The following is an 8,391-nucleotide window of genomic DNA, read 5'->3' on the forward strand; positions in this document are numbered from 1 at the left end:
TCTAACCTATAAGGAAGTTAAACCAATGCTGCTTTATTGATGCAGTCATCATTCTTATGAGTTTGGAAACCGTAGTAGACCACTCACCTGATGCCTTCTAGAAAGAAGCAGAGCTGGAGGCCCTCCTTTGCTGACAATGTGCCATCCCTCTTGGTATTCAAGGCATTATTTTTAAATGGAAAAACAGCTGGTCATTCCTTGTTAATGATAGCAAAAGTTAATTGCCTTTAAAAAAAACAGCCATCTTCCTCACTTGCATTTTTGTTTAGGGGGCCTAGTATAGCTTTTGGCTGTTTCAATCCAATTCACGATATGATGGAAGGTCTGTGACTCCAAGGTTGATTCCAAGGTCCATACTGAAAAAGATAATTAATCCAATCCATTTTTTTGGTTTCTTAGCCTCTCCATGAAAAAAAAAGTTTTTGAAGCAATATAATTGATCGCACTCAAAATTTTCCTTTTGCTGTTTGTTCCTAAGCAATGCAGAGAACTTTATTGTGGAGGGTCTTAATATCTAAGGGATGCCCACAGAGGGGTCAAAAAAGGCAAGATGGCAGCCACGAGGGCATGTTCTAAGCCACACCCCTTTTCACATGCATTGACACATACAAAAGGGGAGGAGATTTGATTGCACAACACCGGATATAATTCTCAGTAAACTTAAAATTCACACCCTCCCCAAATTAAACTCAAATAAGAGGCAGCTTGCTTTTAAAAAAGAACAAAATTAAACAAACAAATAAAAAATTGTGGTTTAACATTTTAAAAAAAATCAGGGATGACACATCTCTGGGAAGTTGATTTTATAAATAAATTACCCCTTTGCTACTCCTTGCTAAGTCCTCATCTGATTCATATTTTATTCCCTGATCATCTCAATGTACCTTGGAAATAAACTCCATTCGGGAAGAAGGAAATGATATATTCCCCATCCAGGGAAAACAATAAAATTTGGAAAGCTTCCCTAATTCTGCTGACAAGGTGATTTTGTCCATGGCATCTGTAAGCAGGACTGCTTGCAAAGGAAAAATCTGGAAAAAATAACAGTCTCAAATCCATAATCAAAGCACTGGTTTGATCTGCAGGTGACTGAAGGTTGAGGCTCAAAGGAAAATTGCTGAGCTGGGAAACAGCCCTTCTTATGAGTAAAAGGCTACTTGGAGTAAATTTACTGAACATGGTGCAATTCCCTCCAGATGGGGCCTGGAATGATCTTGTACCAGATATGAAGAATCAGGATATCACAATTAAGTTCTAATGAAGCCGATTTATTGCTCGTGTTTCCTAGTATGATTTGATTGCTTATTGTACCCTATGACTATTATTAAGTGTTGGACTTGATGATTCTTGACTCTCCACAAATGTATCTTTTCTTTTATGTACACGGCGAGCATTTGCACCAAGACAAATTCTTTGTGTGTCCAATCACACTTGGCCAATAAAGAATTCTATTCTATTCTGTTCTATTCTATTCTATTCTATTCTATTCTATTCTATTCTTTATTCCAATATCTATTCTATTCTATTCTATTCTATTCTATTCTATTCTATTCTATTCTATTCTTCATTCCAATATCTATTCTATTCTTTCTATTCTTTTCTTTTTATTCTTTTCTATTCTATTCTATTTTTCATTCCAATATCTATTCTATTCTTTCTATTCTTTTCTTATTCTATTCTATTCTATTCTATTCTATTCTATTCTATTCTATTCTATTCTATTCTATTCTATTCTATTCTATTCTATTCTATTCTATTCTATGCTATGCTATTCTATTCCACACAAAATCTAGTTAACACTAAATGGGCACTATAAGAGTCAATGGAATTCAAGAAAGGTTGCACTTAAACCATTTGTGGCAACATAACGATTCCAGACTGGTTCCTCTCTTGACTCCACCTCCAGGCCCTGTCTCCGATTCTCCTACATCTTGGACATTCTGGGTTAAATTTCCAGGAAACAACGATGGAATCCCATCTGAACCACTCCTCTGTGTCTTTTCTTGCTATTCTGTATTTTTATGAACTCCTAGAAGCCACACAAACATGAATTATGTTGGACTGATTCTCCTGGGCGGCAGGCAAACTATTATTTTTAAACTAAACAAATCTAATGTATTAGACTGCTCATTTATATACAGCCCATAATCAATTGAAATGCTGCCATAACCACTTGCAGCTAAGTACAGGACGAGGGTCCTAAGTTTTGAAGGACAGCTAAATCCACCCCTAGACTAGCTTTTTATTTCTTTCTTCTAATGTCATTTCTCTTTTGACAGCTGCTGTCATTTCATGGGAGAAGAAGGAAACCAAGCTAGAGAAGAGAATCCATCAATCTCTCTCCTGAACTCAATGGACACACTGGGGACAAAGTCACTGCTATTTGGCAACAACTCAAAGCAACTCACCTGGTTGAGTTTTCTATCAACTCAAAGAAAGCTGAATTGGCCCCAATTAGGCAGAGTGGAAAAGTACACACAGAAGTCCTATTTCATCTTTTCTAATTGGAAAAAAATGATCCAAACATGTATTCTCCTTAAACATTATTCCAGGGTGACTGTTTCCAAGAGATTAAACACCAAGCTTGTCTTAAGCACCAGTGATCTATACAGAAGAAGAAAAAATGCACAGAAATTGGATGCTTTGGGGTACAGTTCCTCAACCTTGGTTGCTTGAAGACAGGTGGACTACAACTCCCAGAATTCCTTATCAGCTATCTTCCTTGCTCTTGACCCCTTGAGGATGAGTGGACTACAACTTCCAGAATTCCTCAGTCAGCCATGTTTCTCAACCTTGGTTGCTTGAAGACGAGTGAACTAAAACTCCCAGAATTCCTCAGCCAGCCATCTTTCTCACTCTTGACCACTTGAAAATGAGTGGACTACAACTCCCAGAATTCCTTAGCAACTGTCTTCCTCACTTTTGATCGCTTGAAGACGAGTGAACTACAACTCCCAGAATTCCTTAGCCCGCCATGTTCCTCAACCTTGGCTGTTTGAAGACTGGTGGACCAACTCCCATGAAGTCCACCTCTCTTCAAGCAGCCAAGGTTGAGAAGCCTTGCGATGGAACAATGCACTTTCAATGACATTAATAACAAGCAAGGCTGGTGTGCCTCAAGGCCCACTGTGCAAATCCCTGTGCAAGGGGGAACTGATTGAATTAGTATGCATGCCTGCCTTTTCAAAACAGACCAGGAGCTATGCCATTAAAAAAAAAAAAATCAAAAGGGCAGGGATGTTACCAATAGTTTGGCATCCCTTTCCCTCAAAATGATCTTACGTCCTCTGGAAAAAGGCTCTCCAAACTTGGCAACTTTAAGACTTATGGACTTCAACTCCCAGAATTCTCCAGCCAGCACCCACAAGTTCTAAAGTTGCCATGTTTGGGGACCTCTGTTCTGGAAGCTCACCTTGACCTTGGAGAAGCAATTTCTCTCTGCTCTCCAACATCCCTATTTATGGTAAGGTCATCTTTGGGTTGAGTTTAACTCCTATTTGACCTCAAAGACAGGGCCGTGTAACTTTCCTTTACCCTCCCCCAACCAAAGTTTTATTTCTTTCTATATTAATAATTCCAAAAAATACAGAAATACAAAAGAAAATATTAGGAAAGATAGGGGAGGAAAAAGGGAAGGGGAAAGTGTGGGGAATTTTTTTTTATAAAAAAAGGCGTTGACTTCCGACTTCCTTTGGGATAGTGGAATAAAATAATAACACCAAACTTCAACTTTTTTACTTAGTAATAGAAACTAGCCATTTCTAGAACAACAAACCTTTCTAATTGGTAAAACCCAAAATCAAAGTTTCATTCCTCCTCCTCCACCTCGAGCACAACGTCCAGAAGTGGTTTCCAAGTACAAAAGTAGTTGTATTCTTGTCTTTAATCAAAGCTGTCCCTTTAACCATCCCTGCAAACTCCATCAATTTTCCATGTAACTTTCTTAACAACCATTTGAAAGCAGTTGGTAATTTCCTTATCTATAACCTTGAGATGGTCCTTTAAATATTGCTACCTTGTTGCATCTCAATCAGCAAATCTGAGTTAAGGTAGCTCTTAGCTGATGCTGAATTTTCACCATCAAACCAACTTCCTCAAAATTGCTCTAATAGATATGCCGATGCTTGACTTACAGAATAACAGAATTGGAAGGGACCTTGGAGGTCTTCTAGTCCAACCCCTGCTTCAAGCAGGAGACCCTCTACCATTCCAGACAGGTGGCTGTCCATTCTCTTCTTGAAAACCTCCAGTGATGGAGCAGCCACAACTTCTGGAGGTCAGTTGTTCCACTGGTTAATTGTCCTCCCTGTTAATTCCATTCCAGTTGCTTCTCTCCTTGATTAAATTTCCATCCATTGTTTCTTGTCCTGCCTTCAGGGGTTTGGGGACAATAGGTGGACCCCCTCTTCTTTGGGGCAGCCCCTCAAATGTCGGAACACTTGATAGGCAGAAAACTCCACCGTGAAGCTGCCCCTCTGCTATTTTAATTTCAGCAAAATGATAAGCATAAAAGGAAACAGATGTCAATCCTGCAAGGAGCTACTTGTGAAACCCGAGTGGAATTTCATAGGAGGGGAAAAAAAATGATGGTAAGACAGCTGGAACCGGAGCCGTTTCACAGTGTTTAATGGTTCCTGTCAAAACAGGCAAGAAGATACCAGCTTCTGCAATAAATCAAGGGATCCAACCCTGAATTTAAGAAAGGCAGGCAGCCCTTTGATATCTTCTAACGGCAACTGTTGTCGGGGGGTGGGGCAAAGACCTCTTTTTATTCCTTTAAGAGGGGCAAAGAATTCGCAGGGTGAAATCTTTTCATTGCATCATGGACCACGTTGGCAAAGCCACCCAAGAAAAGATAAAAGACAGCACTTGTTCAGAGTGTTGCAGCGTAAATTCAGTGCCAGAAAAGGAAACAAAGACGGCATTTAACTTCGTTATAAACTTATAAAGTAAACTTTACAATACCGGTTGTAGACTTTCTCCAACATGAAGCAAACTCAGACAGAAGCAGACATGTTACAGGTTCCGAGCAGAGGGGCAACTCAGGAGCTCAGAAACAGACATCAGTTTCACTTTAGTTCAGCAAGCAAGCAGAGGAGAGAAGCAGTTTCATTTTCAATAGACAGGCTCAGAGCTCAACATAGCTTCAGAGCTGCAGAGCTTAGTGTAGAGCCACGTCTAGGCTACTTCTAGTTTCAGTTTCTAAGCAGTCCTCATTGGCTGACTTAGTTGCTATGCCTATTCATTGGCTGACCTTGTTACTATGCTCTATTCCAGCTCATGAATATACTCTGACAGAACTTTATTCCAGCCATCAACCAAGAATGATCAATAAAATGAACAAGGTCAAAGTATCTCCTAACCACAAGGACTTTTAAGCAACTATTTGTGGGCCAAGCTTGCAAAGAAACATAGCAAATTTAAGAGAATATTTGTAACTCAGGGTTGAATTGTGGGGTCCTTGGTGGAGTTTGAGTGGGGAGTTTGAAGAGAGGAGGAGGTGGAAGAGGAGGAAGAGGAGGAGAACTGAAGAGTTCTTGGTACTCTCCAAGCTTGGTTGTTTTCTTCCAGACATTTCATGACCCAGTTAGGTGGCAATATCAGTGCTGGATGGGAGAGACGTTTACAGAGAGGAGAGGAGGAGGAAGAAGATGATTGTGTAGTCCTCAGTGCTCTCTGAGCTTAATTGTTTTCTTGCAGATGTTTCATGACTCAACTAGGTAACATCATCAGTGCTACTAATCAGTACTGATGATGTTATTTAGTTGGGTCATGAAATGTCTTCAAGAAAACCACCAAGCTCAGAGAGCACCAAGGATCTCACAGTCCTCCTCCTCCTCCTCCTCCCCATAAACACCTCTCCCTTCTAGCACTGATGAGGTTCCCTAGTTGGGTCACGAAACATCTGAAAGAAAACAATCAGGTTCAGAGAGCATCAAAGACCCCACAATTCTCCTCCTCCTCCTCCTCTTCCTCCCCCCCTTCTCCATTCCACAAATTCCCCTCCTCCCTTCCAGAACTGATGAAGTTCCCTAGTTGGGTCATGAAACCTCTGCAAGGAAACAACCCAACTCAGAGAGCACCAAGGACCCCGCCCCCATCAAGAATGTTTTCAGGACCTTGGACAGATCTTGGACTTCATTCTTCCTATACTACTGGATTGACCTTTCTAAGCTCCGCCCCATTTCTAAAATCAATAGAAGCCATGAAGATAAAACAGCCTTTCACTATAACACAATACTTTTCACTGGGTTGTTGTTGTTTTTTTCATTTATTAATGACGAGACCCAGTTTGGCATAGTGCTGAGAGGCATCAGGCCAGCAACCAAGAAACCGGGAGTTCTAGTCCCACCTTAGGCACCAAGCTAGCTGAGTGATCTTGGGCCAGTCACTCTCAGCCCTAGAAAAGACACAAGGGCAGACCACTTCTTAAAAAAAAAAAACTGCCAAGAAAGCCACAGGGACTCCTTCCAGACAATCTCTGAGAATCGTGCAAAATTGAACAGAAGAAAAGGGGGAAAAAAGTATGGTGACCCAATCAGCCTGTACTTGGTGCAAAAGGGGAATTCTGGGAGTTGAAATCCACACATCTTCCAATTTCTAAGATTGAGAAAAATTGTTTTAGAGGGTGTCATTTAAGGCAGTTTATGGCCCTCTGCATTTCGTCTGCCCACTGATTCTTTGGCTTCAAACGTTGACTGAAAACAACTTTATCCATTCCAGGACACTCGCTTCTTAATATCCATTGCCAAATTCTATTTCAAAAACCCAGTTATGAAAGAGGATTCTTTCTTTTCTTTTTTTTAAAGGAAAACAGAAATGGACTGCAGAAATAGAAATCCCTTTAACAAAAAGAGAAGATTAGGTTGTGGGGTTATTTTCTTCTTCTTTTCCAATGTGGGCTTTTGGGGAAGTTAATCCTCAGGCATTGTTGCATAATTGCCCAATTTTCTTCCTCTCTCTCTCTCTGCATTTAACTCCTCGTCTTCCTTTCTCAAAACACCAGCAGAAGCCGAGCTGTCTGGGTAGCCAAAAATGCAAAGAGATCTACTTTCACCTTTTCCAACTAATTTTATTCAAAAGCACCACCAAGCTTCCCTCAGCTGCAACTTTTGTCTTTTGATGCAAGGTGTTAGTCGGTAAAGGTGCTACTAGAATCCTGCTGCCTTTCTTAAAATATGTGTCTTCACTGAACTTTCCATGTTTAAAGTCTCTTATAAAAGAACATATAAAGAACGATTGCGAGAATTGGGCATGTCTAAAGTTTAAAGAAAAGAAGGACCAGGGGTGACAGGATAGCAATCTTCGTTCCAATATCTCAGGGGCTGCCCCAGAGAAGAGGGAGTCAAGCTATTCTCCAAGAGAAGAAATAATGGATTGGAAACTAATCAAGGAGAGAAGCAACTTGGAACTAAGGAGAAATTTCCTGACAGAACAATGCATCAGTGGAACAACTTGCCTCCAGAAGTTGTAAATGCTCCAACACTGGAAGTTTTTAAGAAGAGATTGGACAAACATTTGTCTGAAATGTTCTATGGTTTCCTGCCTGAGCAGAGAGTTGGATTAGAAGACCACCGAGGTCACTCCCAACATTTCTATTCTTAAGGTGACCAACTTTTTTACAATGAGAAGGAGGGCACAAATAAATTGAAAAAAACAAACCAAACCAAAGCCACTTGTGTGCAGCGCACTCTCTCAAAACAATTCTCCTGTGTGGAGCACATGCATCTCATAATTGCGTCTCACTGCATTGTATGAATCATCACATCACACACAAATACGTCACATCACACACAATGGATCGGCTCAGCATTGATCAAATATGGAGATTTACAGATTAGTCTTCAAATATCAAAGGAGGACATGTAGGAGGACACTTTTCAAGGGAGGATAGAACTTACAAAAGGAGGACTGTCCTCCCTAAAGGAGGACGGTTGGTCACCTTACTGTTCTATTCTATTCTATTCTATTCTATTCTATTCTATTCTATTCTATTCTATTCTATTCTATCATATTCTATCATATTCTATCCTATCCTATCCTATCCTATCCTATCCTATCCTATCCTATCCTATTCTATCCTATTCTATTCTATTCTATTCTCTATCCTATCCTATTCTAGTCTAGTCTATTTTCTATTCTATTCTATTCTATTCTATTCTATTCTATTCTATTCTATTCTGTTCTGTTCTATTCTTTATCCTATTCTATTCTATTCTAGTCTATATTCTATTCTATTCTAGTCTAGTCTAGTCTAGTCTATTTTCCGTTCTATTCTATTCTATTCTCTATCCTATTCTATTCTAGTCTAGTCTATATTCTATTCTATTCTATTCTATTCTCTATCCTATTCTATTTTAGTCTAGTCTAGTCTATTTTCTATTCTATTCT

This window comes from Notechis scutatus, chromosome 6, assembly GCF_049901735.1.
Source record: "Notechis scutatus isolate UNSWTSFEM ecotype Mainland chromosome 6, rNotScu1.2, whole genome shotgun sequence".
In the NCBI taxonomy this organism is placed as follows: Eukaryota; Metazoa; Chordata; class Lepidosauria; order Squamata; family Elapidae; genus Notechis; species Notechis scutatus.